Source organism: Sturnira hondurensis, unplaced genomic scaffold (assembly GCF_014824575.4).
Source record: "Sturnira hondurensis isolate 20B ecotype Veracruz unplaced genomic scaffold, ASM1482457v3 Scaffold0021143, whole genome shotgun sequence".
NCBI classification, from domain to species: Eukaryota; Metazoa; Chordata; class Mammalia; order Chiroptera; family Phyllostomidae; genus Sturnira; species Sturnira hondurensis.
In genome coordinates this window covers 9,284,153-9,305,627 of record NW_028093774.1, presented here as the reverse complement: position 1 = coordinate 9,305,627, position 21,475 = coordinate 9,284,153, and the positions used below count along the sequence as shown (strand labels likewise).

At 42.6% G+C, this 21,475-nt stretch overlaps 1 protein-coding gene across 1 annotated transcript in view; it reads right to left on the bottom strand.

The window, feature by feature from the left end:
• FOXN3 (forkhead box N3) overlaps positions 1-21,049 on the bottom strand; it is a 349,090-nt gene extending 328,041 nt beyond the window's left edge. Inside the window, exon 1 of the mRNA XM_037031360.1 lies at positions 20,861-21,049. The gene's annotated coding sequence lies outside the window, so the exon portion shown is untranslated. The remainder of the gene's footprint in view (positions 1-20,860) is intronic.
• Between the last annotated feature and the right edge of the window lie 426 nt (positions 21,050-21,475).

Here is a 21,475-nt window from a genome sequence, read left to right as displayed (position 1 = left end):
TAAAATTAAAAATCACTGTGCTGGCTGGGGAGCTCAGTTGGTTAGAGAGTCATCCCGAGAGGCCAAGGTTGAGGGTTCAATCCCCAGCCAGGAAACATACAAGAATCACATACAAGAATCAGCCAATGAATGCATAAATAAGTGGAACAACAAATCGATGTCTCTCGCTCTCTCAAATCAATAAATTTAAAAATATTACAAATAAAATCACAAACAAAACAGAAACAAACAAAACCTGGATACAGAGAACAAACTGATGGTTAGCAGAGGGATGGGCAGAAAAGGGGAAGGGGATTAAGAAGGACAAAGTTCTGGTTATAAAATAAGTCTCATAACTGTAAAGCACAGCATGGGGAATATAGCCAATAATATTGTAGGAACTATGTTCCGTGACTGATGGCTACTACATACATAATGGCGATCACTTCACAAGGTATATAAATGTTCGGTCATTACGTTGTACATCTGAAACTAGTATAATAGTGTATGTCAACTATAATTAAAAATAAATTTAACAAAATAAATAAACACACCAGACTCAGGGACTCCTTTGTTTAAAACTCTCCAGCAGCTTCCCCTTCGAGCCGGTTCACCTACCATGACGCCCACCCTTCCTCTGGCTGTAAGACCCGCAGGGGCGGGGCCTTGCCACTTCATCTTCTGGTCGCTCCACGACTCATCAGCCTCCAACCACAATGGTCCTTCTTTCTGTTCCTCAGACACGCACATGGGATCCCACCTCAAGGCCTTGTCGTGCTCTGTGCCCTTTGGCTGGCACTTTATAACTAGAGAATTCTCCTCTGGTGACCCTTATCAGAGTGGCCTCGATATCATTCTTTATCTTTGCTTTGTTTAGCTTGTTCCTGTTTCCCTGTCCCTTCAATCAGCGGTCAGCTCTATGGTACCAGGAACACTGCTCACCTTTCTCGTCCAGCTACAGCATAGATACCCAGTAATATTTGCTCAATAAGTAAAATGTGAATATGTAAATAGATTTTTTCTATATGTGTCCCTAATTTTATGAGATGTTATTACTATTATGAAGAGGACAAAATTGAGGCTTCCAGAACTGTGGCCAAAGTCATCCAGGTAATTGGCAGCAAAGCCCAAAGTTCAGCCTGAATCTATTTAACTCCAATACCCATCTTTTTCAGACACCACATTAGTATTTCTAGTGAAGTCTAGAAAATCAGTCAAGAAGAGGTACTCTGCTCTTAAGATTTTCCAGAAACAAATGGCCTGAGAACTTGTACTAGGCTCAGAATTTCTCCCACCACCACAACTTCATCATCTATAAAGTGGTGAACAAAAGAAGTTTCTCATGGAGGTTCTAGGAGAAATTATTCCATTCCAGACTATAAAGAGTTTGGTCAGTTCTCAGTGCTCTAGGACTACCCTGAGTACTTTTAACTAAAATTTGTTCCGGGCACACACATCACTGTGTGGGGTTCTCAGTCCATCTGAGTAACCATGTAAACGCAGGCAAGAGTCACAAGCCATGTCATACTGCCAAAGGTGGATGCCACTGTCCCACTGTCCCCTTTAAAGGGGATCCCCCAGCCCTGCCCAGTCCCCTTCCATATGATTCTTTGCACCAGCACCTGACTGCCTGATCCCTAATCCAGAAGTGAGATTGCTCTCCCCCAAATATGGGTCCCTCAAGACCGGGAGCTGATTTGACATGTAACGGGCATACATTTGCCCCACATTTGGTGCAAGCTCAGTGCAAGGGACATGCCATTACTTTATTTCTAATTAACTCTGGACCTCAGTCGATAAAAATTTAATTTCAACTGTGTTTTCAGGGACCTTTCCCCTTCCCTCGGGTTAGAGGAACATTTGGGGGATTTTTATGTGTGCAGAGAATAAGGAAAGGCTCTGTGGGCTTCCGTCCCAGAGCAGCCTCATCCACCTTTTCAACACCTGCTCTTTTCCCCCTGAACCAAGGGGTGGCAGGAGCCCGCAGCTGTGGCCCAGGACCAAGGGGCGGGTGCGCATCCGCCTGTGTCACAGTGTCAGGTTTCCGTGTCAGGATTCTGCTGACCTCTTGAAACACGTTGGAAGTCTTTCTTCTTTTTCCATTACCTGGAACAGTGTGTGAAAAATACATGCTATGTCTTTCTTAAATACTCAGTGAATTAAGCACAAAAGTTGTCTAGGTCTGAAGTCATCTTGGTGGTATGGTTTTAATTATACATTCACATGAGTAGATATGGGGCTATGATGACTGTTGTTTCTCTTATGTCAGTTTTGATAATGGCATTTTTAGAAAATTCATTCAGTTCTTTTAAAGCTTCATTTCAAAAATAAATAAATAAATAGATAAGAAAGAAAGGAAGGAAAAAAATTATAATATTGACATAGGGTTATTCATCATATTCATTATCTTTTTTCCCTTTATTATCTTTTAAATGTAGTGATGTTCCTGGTTTCTTTCCTGGTATTGGTCATTTGTGCTTTTTTCTTTGATTAGTTTCACCAAGATTTATCAATTTTATTAGTCCTTTACCTCCATTGAGTTTCTCTACAGGATGTCTGTTTTCTATTTCATTACTTTCTTCTCTTATTTTTATTTTCTTCACCACACCTGTTTTTAAAATTTAATCATTGTTCTTTTTTAACTGCTTGAAATTAATGTTCAGGTTATTTATTATAAGCCTCTCCTTTTTTTCTAATGCATGTAATTAAGGCTGTACATGTCCCTCGAATCACAGCTTTAGCTGCATTCCATATTTCATGTGCTCATTGTCATTAATTTCTAAATATCATTAACTTTCATTGTCCTTTCTTCATTGGCCCATAGTTGATCATTTCTAAACATATGGGAATTTTTCATTATCTTTTTTTGTTACTGAAGTCTAGTCTAATGTCACTGTGATCTGAAAGTATTCTCTGTGTAATTTCAATATTTTAAAATTTGCTGAGCTGCTTAATGACTCAATATGGGAAATGTTAAATATTCTATGTGCTCTTGAAAGGAATGTGTATTCTACATTTGCTATAATATTTATAATTAGGTCACATCTGTTAATTAACTTTGTTCATACTGTGCTGTCATCACTGATTTTTCTCTGCTGGCTATAATAATTACTAAAAGAGATAAGTTAAAATTTTTTTTAAAAAAGATTTTACTTATTTATTTTCAGACAGAGGGCAAGTGAGGGAGAAACAGAGGAGAAGAAACATCAACAGGATACAGAACCATCAGTCAGTTGCATCTCACATACCCTCAACTGGGGACCTGGCCCACAACCCAGGCATGTGCCCTCACTGGGAATTGAACTGACACCTTTCAATTCTCAGGCCAGTGATTAATCCACTGAGCCACACCAGCCAGGGCAAAACTAATTTTTTATTTGGATCTTTTTTCTCCCATTTTCTACCTTCTTTTGAATTATCTGAGTATTTTTATTATTCTATTTTCCACTTCTCTTGGCTTATTATACATCCCTTCATTGTCCTTTAAAATTTTTTTAATGTATTTATCTTCAGAGGGGAAGGGAAGGAGAGAGAGATAGAAATATCAATTTCTATCAATTTTCTATTTCTTTCAATTTGTATGGTTGCCTTTCATGCGTCCCCTGCTGGGAACTGGCCTGCAACCCAGCCACGTGCCCTGACTGGGAATCGAACCACAATCCTTTGGTTCGCAGGCCCAAGCTCAATCCACTCAGCTACACCAACCAGGGCATCCTTTTAAAAATTTATCCAAAGTTTAAAACACGCATCCTTAACTTATTAATGGCTAATACAAATTAGTTTTATATTGCTTCCTATACAATTTAAGGACTTGAGAACAATTTAACATCATTAATCTCTCCAGACTTAAGTTTCAGTTTGATCATATATTTTATTCCCTATATATTTTAAACTCCACAAGACAAATTATTATTTTATACAGTTGATATTTATTTCTATTTAACTACATAATTATTATTTCTGTTGCTCTTCATGCCTTACTACAGCTCTGAGCTTTGATCTGGAATGCTTTTCCTCTGTCCAATGACGCTTTTAAGTATTTCCTTTAGTATATATCTGGTCATGATAGTAATTTTAAAGATGTTTAGTTTTTCTTCAGTTTTGAGAAATCTTTTAGGCAGAGATAGAATTCATGGTTAACAGCTGTTTTAGCAATTTTAAGATATCATTCCATTTCCTTCTGACATCTATTGTTTGGTTTGAAGAATATATTGTCAATCTTTTTTTTTTAAGATTTTATTTATTTATTTAGCTTTAGAGGGGAAGGAGAGAGGGAGAGAAACATCAATGTATGGTTGCCTTTTGTGTGTCCCCTGCTGGTAGTTAGCTTGCAAGGAACCGGCCTGCATCCCAGGCATGTGCCCTGACTGGGAATCAAACCGCGATCGCCTGGTTCGCAGGCCCGCGCTCAATCCACTGAGCTACGCCAGCCAGGGCTACATTGTCCATCTTACTGTTGTTCCATTGAAGGCAAGAGGTACATATTTCTCCAGCCCTGAGTGCTTTTCAGCTTTTCCTTTGTTTTTGTTTCCAGAAATCTCATTATGCTGTTTATAGATAAAGGCTTTTTTGTACTTGTCCTGCTTGGTGTCCTAGGGCTTCTTAATTCTGTGGGTTTGTATCATTTGTTTGTTTTAGAAAATTCTCAATCATTTTTTCCAATTATTTTTTCTGTTCCATTTTTCTCTCTCCTCTCCTACTAAACTTCCAGTTACATGTATATTAGGGCTTTCCACCATATTTTACATGTCTTTCAGAGCCCTGTATTTATTTTCCATTATTTTGCCTCTCCATTCTTTATTTTGGGTATTCTCTTCTGCCCTGTGTTCTAGTTCACTAACTCTCTCTTGAACAGCATCTACTCCACTGAACCCATAGCTTTATTAAAGTATAATTTCCATTCCATAAAATTCACCTACTATAAACGTACATTCAATGGTTTCATATATTGATTCAGTTGTGCAGACTTTAAAAATTTGCAATAACCTAAAAAGCCCATCCAAGTAGGTTTTAACTTCAGCAACTATATTTTTCTGATTTAGTTTCTTATTATTTTCCAGTTCTCTGGCAAATTTTTAAATCTTATCTTTTCACTCTTTGAATATATTTATCACATTTTAGAGACCATATATGATAAATACACTATCTGGATTCTTGTAGGTGTATCTCATTAATCAACCTTTTTCTTTGTCTTTAATCACATCTTTTTCATTGGGTGACAGATACAGTACATGAAAAACTCTAGTGATAACATGCAGCTCTGAAAGGTTTATATCCCTCCCGAAAGGCTTTTTACTTTGACTTCTGGCAGGCACTGAAGCTGGGGACACTCATCTGAAAATATTTGATTTTTGACTTCAGTCCCTGCGGGAATTTTTCTATTTCTGGTTCATCCTGACTTAGGGTCTCAATGAAAGCCTGAGCTGTTTCCTAGGGATCCTGCTTTTTGGCAGGTCCTGAATACAGTTCCCATGCCTCCAACACCACGAGTTTGTCGAAAGTTCTACCAAGCTTCTCAGTCTCTTAGCCACCACTTTTGGAATGGACAATTATCTCAAGAAAAAAATCCAAAAGCTACGCTCACCTCTTAGGCTTTTCTTCCTCCCACATCTTGGCTCTGCAATTCTTCATTACCTGGATGGCTCTCCAGTGCTTCCAACTGGACTTTTTTTTTTTTTCGTTTTAATTTTAAGCAGCTTTTCTCAATAGAAGAGTTGATCTGAACAAAACTGATCTACTGTTGATAGATACACTGACTACCATTGTAAGTGAGGTGACTACAATTTATCATATACACCAGAACAATTTTGAAAAATGAGAGGAAGCACTCACTATGCATAATTACATTGGGGCCATAGGCATGAACCAAAGCTACCACAAACAAATCAGGATATACGGTCTTCCCAACAATAGTGCACAAAATACATCACTTAAAAATATTAAATTATTTCAAAATCACATTGGCTATATCAAGAATATGGAAGTCTTGTCTCTTCTCTATGTATGACTATTTGGTATTCCAGATAGAAATGAGCCTTTACTCAATGTGGGAAGAAACCATTTGGCAGTGAATTCATTCAATAGAAGGAGTAAACTATTCTACCCAGCCGGCTAGCTCCAAACTCTATCTCATTAAAGTCCTTGGCTGAGACTTGGTACCTTTAAAAGCGTAGTTTGCGAAGCTTTTCCAAACAAAAGAGAACTTTTCCTAAAAAAGATAAGAGACTCCTTCGTCTTGAGAAGAAAGTGAACCTAATGTCCAAGGACAGCACTCTGTACTGTCCCTCCCTAACTCCATCCAGTGTATTGGCAATGGTGTACTCGCCTCTCACCTGTCAGAACTTCTATGGTCTGTTTCATGAAGGAGACAACGTAACACATGAAGAGCCTGTTCTGTCCTGGCCCTTGGGGAGCTCAGTTGGCCACCTGAGTCATCATCCTGCTGAAAGCCTTTGGGCTGGGGAGCTGTCCTGTGACCAGCGCCAGAGCTGAGCCCAAGGAGATGCTCAAGCGAATAACACACGGCCAGTATCTAAATATAGACTCACCACGTCTTGTACTTTCCAACCTGACCCTTCCTGGAATGTTGATGATCCTATTCAGGATACAGCTCCCTATTCTTCATCTGCATACTTCAGATGGTGGGTTCAAAACAATGTTTTGTATATAAACAGCCCAGCATTTTTCCAAAACACAGGCTTTATCTGCATATAAAGTCATTTGCCACATGCCTGGTGTTTGTATCTGAGCAGGTGGATAATAGATTAGTTACTAAGATGTTAGTGTATTTTCCCATCCACAACACAGTGTAGCAGAGGGAGAGAACCACTCAGTGAAAAGAAAACCAGTCATGATTCCAGTGACTTCACTGAGGTCCACATGTCACGCTCATTTACCAAGACCGACAGCAATAGAAATGAAAAATCAAGCATTGAAGACACTCAGCCTAGCCACAAGTAGCAAGTTAAGTAGAGAGAGACACTGAGGCTGATCACCCAGGGCCCAGCCCAGCTTAGATCATCGGTGGCCCTGAGGAATACCGAAGACCTGAACTCTGCTGCTTGCCGACTTGCTAAATACTGGCCTGAAAAAAGGCTGGCCTCACTAAGCAAAGCCTGAAACAAGAGGGAAAGGAGGGCAAGGCCTCTCCTGAACGACTTGAGCAAGCACCAAGCTGTTTTCCTTCACATCATGCAAATAACCTAGAACCTCACAACCACTATTTCAATCACAAAGGCAACTATAAATAATGGTCACTCTCCATTCAAAGCAGTTTGTCTATGCCCCTTCACCTAATCCACTCTGCAGCAGGGTCTTACCTGTGTCAATCATCTCCCTACCCCCAACCATACAACGGTATGTGGACAGCAACAGATTTCCTAGAATGACTGCCTGAATTCTCCGAACAACCCAGTAGAAGCTGAAGTGGCTGATTTTGACTAAACCCCTCACGGAAAGGCCACTGATGTTTGTAAAGCCTCTTCCAAGCTTCAGGGGTTTGGGTTTTTTTCCCTCTAAAGATTTATTTTGACAAATTTCAAATATAAGAAGCAAAGTTGAAGGGATAATATAATGAATAAGTTGCCAACCACAACACTGCATTTCTAAATAGGTTAGCAATTATCTCCTTAGAATGAGAACATTCTCCTTTCATTCAAAGGTTTAATTTTTTTCTTTTTAGCATATTGCATGTTCAAAACTGAGTGGTAGGGGCCCTTTTCAAAGGCCGGCACAGCCCTGGCTAGGTAGCCCAGGCGATTACAGCACTGGTCCCATAGGTCAAGCTTGCAAGTTCGATCTGGGGTCAGGGCACATACAAGAATCAACCAATGAATACATCAATAAGGGAACAGCAAATCAATGTTTCTCCCCCAACCCCCTCACTTTTTCTCTATCTCTGTAAAATCACTCAATAAAATTTTTTTTGAAAAGATCAGCACAGCCCTGGCTGGTGTGGCTCAGTGGATTGAGCACGGGCCTGCAAACCACACAATTGCGGTTAGATTCCCAGCCAGGGCACATGCCTGGGTTGCAGGCCAGTCCCCAGCAGGGGACTCATGAGAGGCAACCATACATTGATATTTCTCTCCTTCCCTTCCCCTCTAAAGATAAATAAACAAAATATTAAAAGATCAGCACAAAATTCACACCTTCAAGGAAGTTATTATATAGTTGGAAATTTAAACTACACAAATGTGAAATAAGTGAGGACAATTAGATCATAAACTTGGTGGCATGACCATAAATGAAACAGCAGCTTAGAGAAGAGAAAAATTGGGTCAGGCTAAAGTCTCGGAGAAGAAAGATGTGGAAGAGGGAGGACTGGCTGCTTGTTAAACCCGTTCCTTTTCCGTCCTAGGCTCCCACCCAGACAGCCTTTCCCAGCAACCCCTGCGTGCAGCCAGATGCCGTGATTTGACCAAGTTATTACCTAATGGAATGGGACAGGAAGCGGAATTCCCAACACCTAGGACAGGCTGCTAAAAACCTGTCACTTAGGAGTCTCTGTGTTCTTTCCTTTTTTGCCCACATAGTCCAAACAAGCACAATGACCTTGAGTTGAAAACGGCAGAGCCACAGAATGGAAAGCGTCTGGCTCTCCAAATCGCCACCCGAATGGCAGCCACCCCCTAATCAGGACACCCACTTTGGTTTTCCTGTATTCATTTTCTATTGGTTTTTAGATTTTTAAGTTATCAAGCATTTGCAGGTTCAGTTCTACTACCTAATATTTCTACTAGTTATGTTCACAATGCCTTGTTTCCTTACGAATGTGCATGTGCTTGTGGTTTTTGTTCTGCTTTGTTTTATTTTACTGTGACCTTACGCTTGTTTGTTTTTCTGAGACTTTATCAGTGGGAATTCTTGAGGATTCGGGTTGAAGGTGAATTTCTCTAGGTTTTGCATTTGTCTCTACCAGGCACCTGGGATCATCACCAATCTAAATACAAAATAAATGTGTAAATAAATAAGACAAGGGAAAAGCATATAAATTGCAAGCAGGATTAAACAGAGTAAATGCAGGAAATGAAGAAGACTGAAAAATGATCTAGACTGTAGCATGTAAAGATATACCAAGAAACAGAAAATATGAAAGTGAAGTTAAGATGTAAAAATGACAGCAAAAAAACATCTAACATATACCTAATTGAAATTCAGAAGTAAAAGATAATTGCACAGAGCAGGGACAAATTCTGAGAATCTTCAAGAACCAATGAAAAAATTAATCCAAAAATACACACACACACACACACACACACACATACACACACAAATTCAAGCTAAAAAAGAAATACATAAGAAAAGAAATTCATGTCTAGACAATTTACAATACGCAAAAAACAAAAAGAATGTCTTCAAAGCAGCCATAACCTACTCTTGAAAACAGGTTACCTTCCGTGGCAAGTGCCAATTGGACTTACCATTGATTTCTCAGCAGAAGCCAGAAAACAATGGCACATCTTTAGTGTGTTGAAAAAAAATAACTAGAATTTTATACCTAGCAAAAATATATATTTATATCTAGCAAAACTATATTTTAAGAAAACATTAAAAATAAAAGTTTCCAACAAACAATAACTGAATTAGTTTTCCCTCAGTTGATTCTCACTAAATGAAATCTAAAAAGAGAGGTCATCTGAGGGGTGGGGGGAGGAAGAGGAATTATAAGCAAAGAAAGCAGGAAATGTACGGATACATCTGAATAAACACTTTAATTTTAAAATGAGAATGTCTAACCTGTGGGACCTGAATTGCAAAGTGGGTGGTATGACTGGCATTAAGGTGTTTGCCTTATTTGAGAGGAAGACATTAAGTAGCTTTAGACTGTACTAAGACTGTTCATAGTGATGCTGTAATAACCAAACAACCCGAAAGTCCATGGATGGTAAAATAGATAAACTTCAGTATATCCACACCATGGAATATCACATGGCAGTAAAGAAACGAATAAATTACATTACACTCAATAATACAGGTGTTTCTTGGGAACACAATGTTGAACGAAAACCAAAAAGGAAAATTGTAGAAATATATATATATATACACACACAAGGTCTGTCTGGGAAAAGTCCAACCATTATTATTGTAAGAGAGTGGTTAGGGTTAGGGTTAGGATGTAACCTGGCAGCCAAGGCCAGTGGACTGGAACGAGCACGCGTGAACAATGCTGACTTCACTGTACTAAGTGGAGACGGCAGATGCTGTTTAGTGAGCATGTGCACTGTGTAGCCATCACATTCAAAATGACTGAATGAGTAGAACAACAAATCTACATCAAATTTTGCATTTTTTGCATTAAGCTCGAACATTCCTCCACGCAAAAACTATTAAGATGATTCGGAAGGCCATAGCTATGGGCTACTGGTGATTGGCAGCTTCGTTATGGCAATCTGCCCACTCATGCATCTCGTCTCATTCAGAGGTTTTTGTCAAAACATGAAATCATACACCATGAGTGTATGGCTCAGACCCCCTACAGCCCCAATGTGGTACCTGGTGACTTCTGCCTTTTCCCAAAACTAAAATTACCTTTGAAAGGGAAGAGATTTCAGACTCTTGATGAGATTCAGGAAAAGACAACAGAGCTGCTCATGGCGATTGGGAGGATGGGGTGAGGTCCCAAGGTGCCTCCTTCTAAGGGGGCTGAGATGGCATTACCCTGTGTTCAATGTTTCTTGTATCTCCTTCAATAAATGCCTCCATTTTTCATATTATATGGCTGGATACTTTATGGATAGATACAGGCATATCTATAATGTTTTCATTTGTAAGAAAGCATGCACAACTAAACTACAATACACAGAGTTTCAGGGTAAAAAATGTGGTAAAATTGTAAAAAAAAAACCCACAGAAACAAACCAGAAATGACATATTTCACATCTACTAACATCCTAATGACTACAATCTTGCCATTCTTAGCTGCAAGGGAGTCGTAGAAATGTGGTTATTAGTTGTTGCCAGCTAAAATGTGGAGAGAATGGACATAGGTGAGAAACTAACAGACTCTGCCACAGACAGAAATTCTATAGTCTTGAAAGTCAGACTTTGCCCTGGGATAGGATTTTCTACAATTTAATAGGAGTCTGGAGGACCCAGACCTGAAGGCTATAGAAGATGCTGCTTTCACCAGTTAGGGATAGTCAAGTCCCTCATCTTTCCGACTCAGTGGTAAAAGAATGAGATCCCAGATGGGAAGAAAAGAAGAGCCTGCTTTTTTTGTAGCCCAGGTCACTATGGGGGAAGAGATAAGAAAATGAGACGGTGGAGTGGTTGGCTGCTGGTACCAACTCACCCCAGGGTGATTCCGCTTCCTGAAGGCGGAAGAGAAAATCCCTGCACCATCTACATCCCCTGCATCACTAGGGGAGACGGCCTGTACCAGTCTGGGACACAGCTTCACCAGCCTGGTGCTGCAGCAAGAGCAAGCATAGGGAGCGATGAGGTGGTGCTTCGGGGCGGTTCTGGCCAGAGGAAGGAACCCCTTGCAAAGACCACCAGGCCAGTGGACTTGGAGGGTGTGGCTAACACCCAGAGTTTGCTGCCACGGAGCTGAGGTGGGATGGAGTCAGCAGGAGAGGCCACGGAGGATTCTGATAAAGCTGAGAGGACAATCAGATCAACTTTTGTGGCAATCTGGAGTCATTTATTGGGTCCCAACCCATGCTACCTTTTTTTTCATTAAATAAAATATAATGGAAGAGATAAGAGTGCCTCCTGGTATAGCGAGAATAATACCGTATTGTGAAAGTTATGTGTCAGCTATACAGGTTACTTAGTAAAAATTTGGTATGGCCCGTCCATGTACACATATGTCCTATGTGCTTACTAGAATGTCATGACAATGTATCTGTATCTTGCAATGGGTCTGTGAAAGCCACTGGACTAGACTACATGTTATAAAAGCCACAGCTTTCAACTGCTAGTACAGTAATGTCATTGTCATTGTCATTGATACATTCTATGACTTTAAGTGTTATAACAAACAACATATTACAGCAAAGCCATGTTTACCATAGGCTAACTGATATAAAAGAGTTAAGTTCCTAAGGCATCTCATCAATGTTAAAACATTATAATGTTATATTAAAATGACCTTAAATAAAACTATGTTATTCGAGGACCTACCACACAGAACAAGAGGTACCAGTGGGCGAGAGACCTAGCGCCTTAGAGCAGAGCGTCCCCCCACCCCCCACCCACCCAAGGAGCCTGAGCCTGCTTGTCCTCCCTGAGAAATAAAAGGAGTGCACTGCACACCCTGTCCCACACACACCACACGGGCAAAGGAGGCGGACAACACAGGCGCTGTTTTCCTAGGAAGACAGAATTATCTTAAGCAACTATTTGGGCTATCAGATCGAACTAAGTTTTAAAATGGATGGGATCAAGAGTTACTATTCTTTCCCCTGGTGTCAACGGGTATTTTCTGGGGAGGAAGGCTTGCCGTAGACAGAATGCACCAACTGCATTTTTTCTGTGCACTGAGTTGCAGAGTGGGTGAAACTTGTGGTCCTGCAACCTGCGAAGGGGGGACACGACAGCTGGGGCCAGGGGCAGCACGAACGAAGGCAGGCGGCTGGAAGGAGCAAGGCAAGCTCAGAGGTGAGTAAAGCCGGACCAGAACTGGGGTTGCTTCCTGGGCACTAATGGGGAGGGCCAGATTAAAGAAGGTCCTGAAAGTGAGACTGAGGAGGACAGACTGGGTAAGGTGACCCACAGGGAGCCACCACCCGTCCCAGGTAGAGAGACATGACGACAACAATGACAACTTAAAAATAAAAATAGCTACAACAATTTCAGTTGTAAGGACCTGCCAGGCTCTGCCGGGGGCTTTCACATTACTGTGATTAGCCTTCACAGTAATCCCCTCTGGATGTCCACATTACTGAGTCTCGGGTTATGGTGGGACGTAAACCAAGGGCTGCCCGAGCTTTCTACTGGGACACAAGGACCGTGGTTGTTGCATCAAAGGCAGAACAAACAGACAAAACGAGTGCCCTATTGAAAAGTTCTGCCTGAACGTTCAGATTCTGAATGAAGGCCATTTCTCATGCTCCCTTCCCACTGAAAAGCCACTGTCCCAGGATTTTCATTCGTTTGGAAGTTTGGACCCCTCTGGAAAAACGATCCTTCCTTCCTCTAAGGCATCTGTCTACCTTTCTGAGACTGTGGGAGGAGGTAGAGAGCAGAGACAGGTCAGAGAAGCAGCTGACGCCCTGGCGGGGTCCCTTTCAGGCCTTACTTTCTCAGCGCGCAGCCCTACAACCAACAGCTGCACCCGTGGCATCGACAAATGTCCGAGCACCTCCTCCACCAAAGCCCACTCCACCAGCTCGCGTGCCACCCCCGAATGCGGGGACGCAAGGCCTGAGAGCGGCTAACTGAAAGGACACGTGGCATGTTGGACAGCAGTTCTAAGCAAGCTGCAGGGGGCCTTCGCTCCCCTGCACAGGGGTGACTGGACACACACGTCACTACTGGCTGCCTTCTCTGTCTCGTCTCCCACCTGTGTCCCCCACTGGTGTCTTCCCAAGATCATCTCCCAAGTAACTGACCTACCCGGAACCCGCCTTGCAAGACCAGCTTCTAAATAAAAACAAAAGGCATGTGCCCCAAGGAAGGAACTCGGGGAGGGCGTCACTTCCATCTGTCCATATCAGCTTAGAACATGAACTTCAAAAGAAGGACATTTACAGTTTGAGAGGCCAATCAGAGTTAGAGAACAGGTGGTGGGCTGGCCGGGAGGGATTTCTACACCCTTATGTTCCCGGCACAGTTCCCGGTATGCTGTAGGTGCTCCATGACTGTTCGCTGAATGAATGGCCGGACAACCGGTTTCCCCCAATTCGTGTGCATACGCAGAGTAGGCCCCCTAGACAGGCACAGACACAGAGCTCCTGGCTTAGATGAGGAAGTCAAACTGACCTCCACTCAGCCTGTAGAAACCCCTACGGGTTTGGCATGACCCTGTGGCGTGACCCTATGGGGTCTCTCTCTAGGGGTAGAGAGACCAATGAAGGAGATACTGGACATCCTGCTAATCTGACAACCGAAGCCCATTGTTTTTTCATTCAGGAAGAAATGAGATGCATCTGCACCCCTGAGTTTGGGGGCAGTTCATGCAAATTACAACAGTGACTGTGGCCTAGGAAATCTGTTTCTGTGGATGCCACGGACAGAAAGCCTAAGAGGGACATCAGCAATCCAGGAGAGTCGCGTCCCTGGGGAAAGGGCCATTTGGTTAACAAAGGGGTGAATGTGCTCAGGTGTGGACGAAGGGACAAACAGCGATGATTTAAGAAGATAATCACTCACTAAAAAGTCCCTCCCATGACTAATGGTCAGACGGGGAACACAGAATGACAAGCAGAACCCTGTTTCTTTCCAGAGTCACAGCGAATTTTCCCCAGCCAATCCTGCAGTTATTCCCGGGAGGGGACTCTATTTTCTGCCTGGAAAGGGGAGTCGTGACCCAGGGGCTGAGACACAGGGGCCACCAGGAGACAGCCTGTGGGGCGGAAACACCTGCGGTTTGGAGTCAGGGTGAGAACTACTGGCGACCAAAGAGTGTGGCTCTGACAGCCTAGTTGCTTCAGCCTCTCATCTGTCAAATGGGATGTTAATGTTTATTACCATCACTTAGTAGTAGAAGTAGTAATTATTTCTAGGTTATTATAAGAATCAAGTAAAATAATGTGGGGGCAACATCAGATATATGAGAGTCCCTTACTAGTGTGATATAGTTTTTCTATATTATCCAATATTGCCAAACTTATCAGAGTAATTTTTTCTTTTTTCAAGACACCACTCTAAATGCTAAATCTAGTCCTACAAAACAATATGGCGGTCTTAATTTGGGCATGTATTAAGTAGTCATTAAGTGGTAATTGTTTTCATTTCAAAGGCTGCGAAAATGTTTAAGTTCATGTGATCAGGAAATTTCAGAGTGTGAAGAGATATCTAAGTCCCCCCAAATAGCAAAGTTTAAATGCTCACTCAAGAAACACTCTGGCTGGTGTGGCTCAGTGGATTGAGTGCCACCCTATGAACCGAAGGGTCACCGGTTCAGTTCCCAGGCAGGGCACAGGCCTAGGTTGTGGGCCAGGTTCCCAGTGGGAGGGGCGCGTGAGAGGCAAACACACATTGATGTTTCTCTCCCTCTCTTTCTCCTTCCCTTCTTCTCTCTCTAAAAATAAATAAAAATAAAATCTTTAAAAAAGAGGAAGAAGAATCTTCCGGTCTATCACTACGAATGCACCTTGGGGCAGTTCTGTTAGTTTTCTAAGGCAGGTGGGAGGAGGAATGAGAGAAATTTAAACATCCTAAACATGAACATCTTATTCAACACAACTAAACAAATAAAAGTTAACCACAATCATTTTCATCCACTACCACGAGCAACTATTTTGTGCTTAAATTAGTTTTATCTTTGTAGAGGAAAGATTTTCTCTAAAAAAGAAAACGTTCCTGCCCTAACTGGTGTGGCTCAGTCGGTTGGGCCTCATCCCATGAAATGAAGTGTCACGGGTTCAATCCCCAGGTGGGGCACGTGCCTGGGTTGCAGGTTCAGTCCCTGGCTGGGGTGCATAGGAGAAGCAAGAGATCAATGTTTCTCTCCTTCTCTTTCTCCCTCCCTCCCCCTCTCTCTAAAAATAAATAAGTAAGATCTTTAGAAAATGTTCTAGCACAAATTGTTGGAAGAACTGCGGCTTCCTGGGACATTGATGATTTTAATCACCATCTCTAACCCCACGCAGGTAAGAGAACCATGGCAAGCACCATGGAAGTAATAGGCAAACACCGAGAGGAGTGTGTATTTATTTCCTCCTTCTATAAACGCCCCGACTGTGCAGCCTCCACGAATCAACACAGGGAAGTTGGCCGTGGCCTTGAGAAATGTAACTCTCCTCTAATTTGCCAGCCCTCTCTGCTTTTTTCTCCCCACCTCTGTAAACCATGCGTATGGGAATCAGGGCTAGAGAGAATCAAGAGTGGAACTCAAGGGGGCTCCTCTACCTGCCGCCACTAGAGATCTTAGTGCCTGTAGCTTCTGGGATGTAGAATAGGAGAACTGAGCCCAATCCCAACACTGCCATTTCAGTCAATGTCATAGTTAGAGATCATAATTTGAATATATTTCATGATATTCAAGTATCAGCTGTGTGTTACCATTTTATTCAACACTCAAAACACCAGAGAGCCTGCCAAGCAGATTATATAGCTTGAAAAAACTTTCATTCCATGAAGGACACTTAGTATGAAATAACTTCCAGCGACAGATAGGATACCACACCCTGAGGTGGTCAGAATAAACTCCTGCATTATAGTGCAATCGTAACCAATGGGTCTCAAACACTCTGAGCTATGCTTGTATAACCTGTAAGAAAAGGGGGGCCCTGGTTTGTAAGCAACCGTTAAGACATTCTCTGTCTTCCCTCCTTATAGACTGGACCTGGGCTTATGGCCAGTCTAATCTTCCTCCACGCTGGCTTATTAGACTGCATGGTATTATGTGCCTGGTTCCTACAAGCTCTAAACACGAGCACCACCTTAAACTGTCAAGACGAAAGTTCTCTCTTCAACTAAGATGGTCCAGGACTTCCCTCCGGCCTTGAGAGAATATTCTGGGCACTTTCAAAGCAGTGGTTTTCAGCTTGTGTTCAGAGCACTAGGGTTCCAGGATGTGTCCCAGGCACAGGGGACGAGAGCGCCTCTGGGCTTCTGGCTCTTGGTTCCCTCAAAGCATCTCTGTTTTCATTCTACTCATACATTAGGGTCTTGCATAAGATTTCATTTGGTGCTAAATATAAATAAAAAATGAGGTCTTCAAAAAGGTGTGAAAGCCGTCGTGACAGCAAACGGTCCTCTCTCACGCAGGCACTCTTGGCCCCCTCCCCAGGCGGCTCCTTTCAGATGGAGTCTATAGACTTACTTCCCTTCAAAGAAGCTTGCCCTGTTTCCTCTTCCAGAATTTGAAACATGCATGGATTGCAACAAATATATGTATGTACAATATCCAAAAATAGTCCAGACTTTTGCACAATAAATCTTTTCAGAGTTAAGACTGGTCTTCTCATATGAACTCAAACTGGTTTTACCACACCCCTAGTTCCAATTTCTAACCCTTTCCCAACATCAAATTTCTGTTACCAGCAAAGTAGGCATACACCTGACATGGAGTCTTACCGCATTTTTTCTTGTATGCAAAGACAGTGAAGCTGCCTCACTTCCTTTCCCTAAGCTGATCCAAAATCAAGACTGGCATTTAGTTGGTATTCTAGACTCATTATTAGGAATCTGGCACAGCCATCAAAAAATCACTGCTGTGGTGTGTATGTGTACATCGGACAACTGAAAATTAATGGGAACTTGACTGAACATCTTGCCCATTTGTATTGGTAAAATAAGGCATACATAGTAGCATAATGACCGGTTTTTCTAGTCCCCAAGTCAAAAATAAATAAACAGAAATGCCCAAGATTTGGAGTGACTTCACTGCGATCCTCGAAAGTCTCTTTAGAAACGAAGTGTTCTGAGCAAACTATCTGACAGACAATGGAGCATGAAGGCAGATTCTAGAAACCAACAAATCCCATTCATTTCCTTCGGTTTGTAAAAACAAGCAACTGACATGTTTCCTGCCAATGAACACAGTCACAGATAAGAAAGCTCCTTACAGGAAATCCTTTGCTGAAAGAGAACAGTTGTGCCATTAAACTTAACCTTTTTCACCAACTCACAATCCATTCAGTATCTGACAACCAGGGATCATGAACTACGTGCTAAGTCACCCCAACAATGTTAGGGTTCTTTCTACCTCCTCTCTCCCCCAAGGCAATTAGTTGATGAAAACAAGATGAATTTGCTGCTTTTAAAAAAAGATCAGTGGTAATGAAATGAGATTTAAAACTGACCGTTTTCAATTATGATAAAGCAATATACAATGCTCTAAATCATCATGATTAGAAGGAATATATTTCTAAATGAACATCAAAAACTTTAAATGTAAAGACTACTATTGGCAAGATTAGAGAAATATAAGAAACACAATGTCTTTGCATTGAGAAGGTTCGGCGTTCATCTCCAGAGCCGAAATTTCGGAGACATTCGGAGACGGTCTCCTCGGTTTAGGGCCTCCTCGGTTTATTTCACTTAGCAAAACGAAGGCAGGGTCTCCAAGCTTTTCTTCACCCCATCACTGAAACCATTACCAAGACACCGAAAAGATTCAACACCTTGATTTGGGGAACCTCTCTCATTGCCCTACAAATTTACTGAGGCATTTTTCTCTAGTTACAAAAGAAAAAGAGGAAACTTTTCTAAGTTAACCAAAGAATAATAGTTGCAGTTTCGAAACCATTCTTATTTTAGTTTAGTTTTCCTCTTCCCCGTCCGCTACTGAGAACACCCCCGCCCCCAAAGCAGCCGCTGTGGCCTCCCTTTACCTCTGCAACCTGCAGCCCTGGAGCCGGTTTCCAAAATGCCACAGTTCTTGGAATTCAGTCGTGAGAGCTCTACTTGGAACCCTCCTGCAAACGGAAAGTCTTTATCATACCTTCCCCCAAATGACCTTTCCTCCCCAGGTAACATGTTATGTTACTAGTCTTTACAGCTCTGAAGAGTTTGATTCCAACAGTAGACATACAAATCAATCTGACTCACAATTAAGCGCTCCAATACCTTTCTCGCCTTTCCTTGCACAACCCAGAAGCAGCAAAATGCCAAGTAAGCACGAATGCTCACTCCTGCTTTAAGGTTTTTTTTCCACTCATATTTTCAATAAAACATAGTTATGAAATCTAGGAGACTGCATTGTTGGTTGTTGTGGTAAAATGACCTTGATTTGACAGGCACGGTCTCAGGTTTCAACAGATGCTGTCGGAAAGCTCGCAGAAGCCAACATGTTCTCCAGGCATCTGTGATGACATGCAGGATTTTTTTTTTAAAGTGGTGGTTATAGTCGTGTATGTGTGGTGGGGAGGGGGGGTTACTCTTCTTAGTTTCCATGACAACCATGTCTCCACTCATGGTTACTAGATACCATCCACTTCCTGTGACTAAATTTTTAAGCCAATCAGAAAAGTGTTTATACATTTAACAACTTCTGGGAGGGTGTTTCTTTAACTGGGGTGCTTTAAGGCTCAAATGGAGATGTCCACCACCAGCCTTATATTTTTTTCTCTTCTAGATATAATATGTCACATAATTTACTAACTCATTCTCATAAGAATACAGTTTTTTTTCTTGGATCTGAAATGCATTCTTCTCAAACCAGAAGCCAATTTGACTGTTTGCTCTTGGTCGCCTTTTTCCCCCCACTGTTGCAGACTTAAATTTAGTGCATGCTAATAGCCAATGCACAGACACATTATCGAAGTAAAGATACATTACCAAAGTAAGCATCCATCTGCTATTTCAGATCAAAAAACGGTTAGGAAAAAATTATTCTAAGTTGAACAACTTTGCATTCTACAACTCCTGAGCAGAAAGCATGGAGAATGGACTGGAAAGTGATATGTCTCTAAATGTAAGCCAGTGGCTGACGTCTGCAAAGAAATTGGTCAACAAAATGGCCTACTTTAATCTTGACAGCAATAACGAGAAAAAAAATTAAACTCAAAGGTACGTCCGGCAGGCTGCACCCGAATTAAAAACCAATCTTGCAGAAATCCGTGCGCAAGACGGCTCATCTGAATTTACAGCGTGGTTGTACCAGGAGGTTTGGGGTGACTGTTTTCGCAAGTCCGTCTTACTGACCAATCAGTGTGAGAGTTGAAGTGAGCTATAGTCAGCGGTGCAGTCTTCCCAGCTCTGCGCTCTCCGGCTGCACTCCCCTCTTTAAGGCAGAGCTGGCGATCAATGAAAAGCAGGGAACAAAAGGAATATAACAGGGTCTCTTCCTCTGCTAAGGAAAATGATTCCCTCTTTCCCCAGTGGGCCGCTCGCACCCTACCCGCCGCGGCTCCACACGGAAGCTCCCAGCAGACCAGCCCTTTCAGACGAGGCACATTTTACACTGGCAATCATGTGTCCCAACTGCTGGCAAACGTGTCACCTTAAGCACATCCTGTGACAGAGAACGGCCCGGGCCCAACCCATTGAAACTAATAAATTACATAAATTAATAACCCCACAATTAAAAAGCTGCCGAGAAAGAATGCGTTTCTCTTCCCCAAATGTCATCCTGAGAGTACAAACAAAGCATGAAAAATAGTCTCTCCAGCCTCCCCAGCCAGGCATCATGGTTTTCTCCTCGAAACAATGTTTCTCCGAAACGAGAAATATTCTGACGGGCCTCCGAGGAAACTCTCATCTGTAGGTGTCACATCAGGATAACCAGTTACAGTATTTGAAAAGAGGCTTGGACTGCCCACAGATTGGACACTGTTTATAATTGATAGCAAAACAGTTGCGACAGCAAAGCTGGAAACTCTGCCCGAGCCAAACTCCACATTTAACACGCTAGTACCTTGAAAAGAAAAGTAACGCCTGGGAAGCCCACAAAAGTAAAGTCCTAGCAAGTCATTAACAGAATTACACTAATTATTTGATAAATCTTAAAATTATCCATTTCTCTGCTATATATTTTTTTTAAAAATTAAACGACTATGCACAAATTTCTGAGAAACTTTTTTTTAAAAAAAATAAACTTACTTTTGAGACAAAACTAATGAAAACATGCAACTTGCCATCCTGGACCTCTCCCATATGGGCTGCATGCTATAAATCAATCAAGCCAGGTGGAAATATGGGGGCGGACCCCTTAAAAAAATCAAAGGGTGCCCCAAAATGCAGCAGCCTGAATAGTGAGGGCTTCTCGTGACAATGCTGAACCAGAGCAGAAGATCAGGAGGCAGGAAATGAGCCCCATTTTCGTTACCTTCAATCGCCTGCCCCCCGCGCTGCTTCTCGCGGCTGCATTGGGGGGCTGCGGCGGCACTGGACTCGCGGGTGGCCCCGCCGCCGGGTCGCGCCGTCTCCCGGCGGAGCTGCAGCCGAACGCGGCCGGAACCCCGGCTCCAGCCCCGGCGCCCGCCCGGGGTCGGCGGCGCGGCTGCTCCCCGGGCCCGGAGCCCTGCTGGGTCCTAGTGCGCGCCGCGCGCCCGCCAGTGGCAGTGTCTGCGCCCGCCGTAGGGCAGGCAGCTCTGAGCACCGTGAACCCCCGCGAAAACAGAAACACGCGTCGGCCCCTTTCTAAACCGGACGCCGTATGTGCGAAGGAACTGGAGCTTAGTGTTAAATCCTGGCGTGAGATGCTAAAGAAAACCATTTGCTACAGCTGGACTCATTGAAGGCGGCTGCTAATAGCTGCAGCCCCAGTGTAAAACGGGGCAGCAACGTTTCTGTAGGTGTTGCCGGTGCACGTGTGACAGTGTAGATTCACAGACGGCGAGAGACAGTGCGGGACCGACAAAGACAGGTGTCAGAAATACAACGCAAAATAAAAAAGGCTAGCAATGTTTTAAACAGTTTTTCCATTTTTTCCTAACAGGTC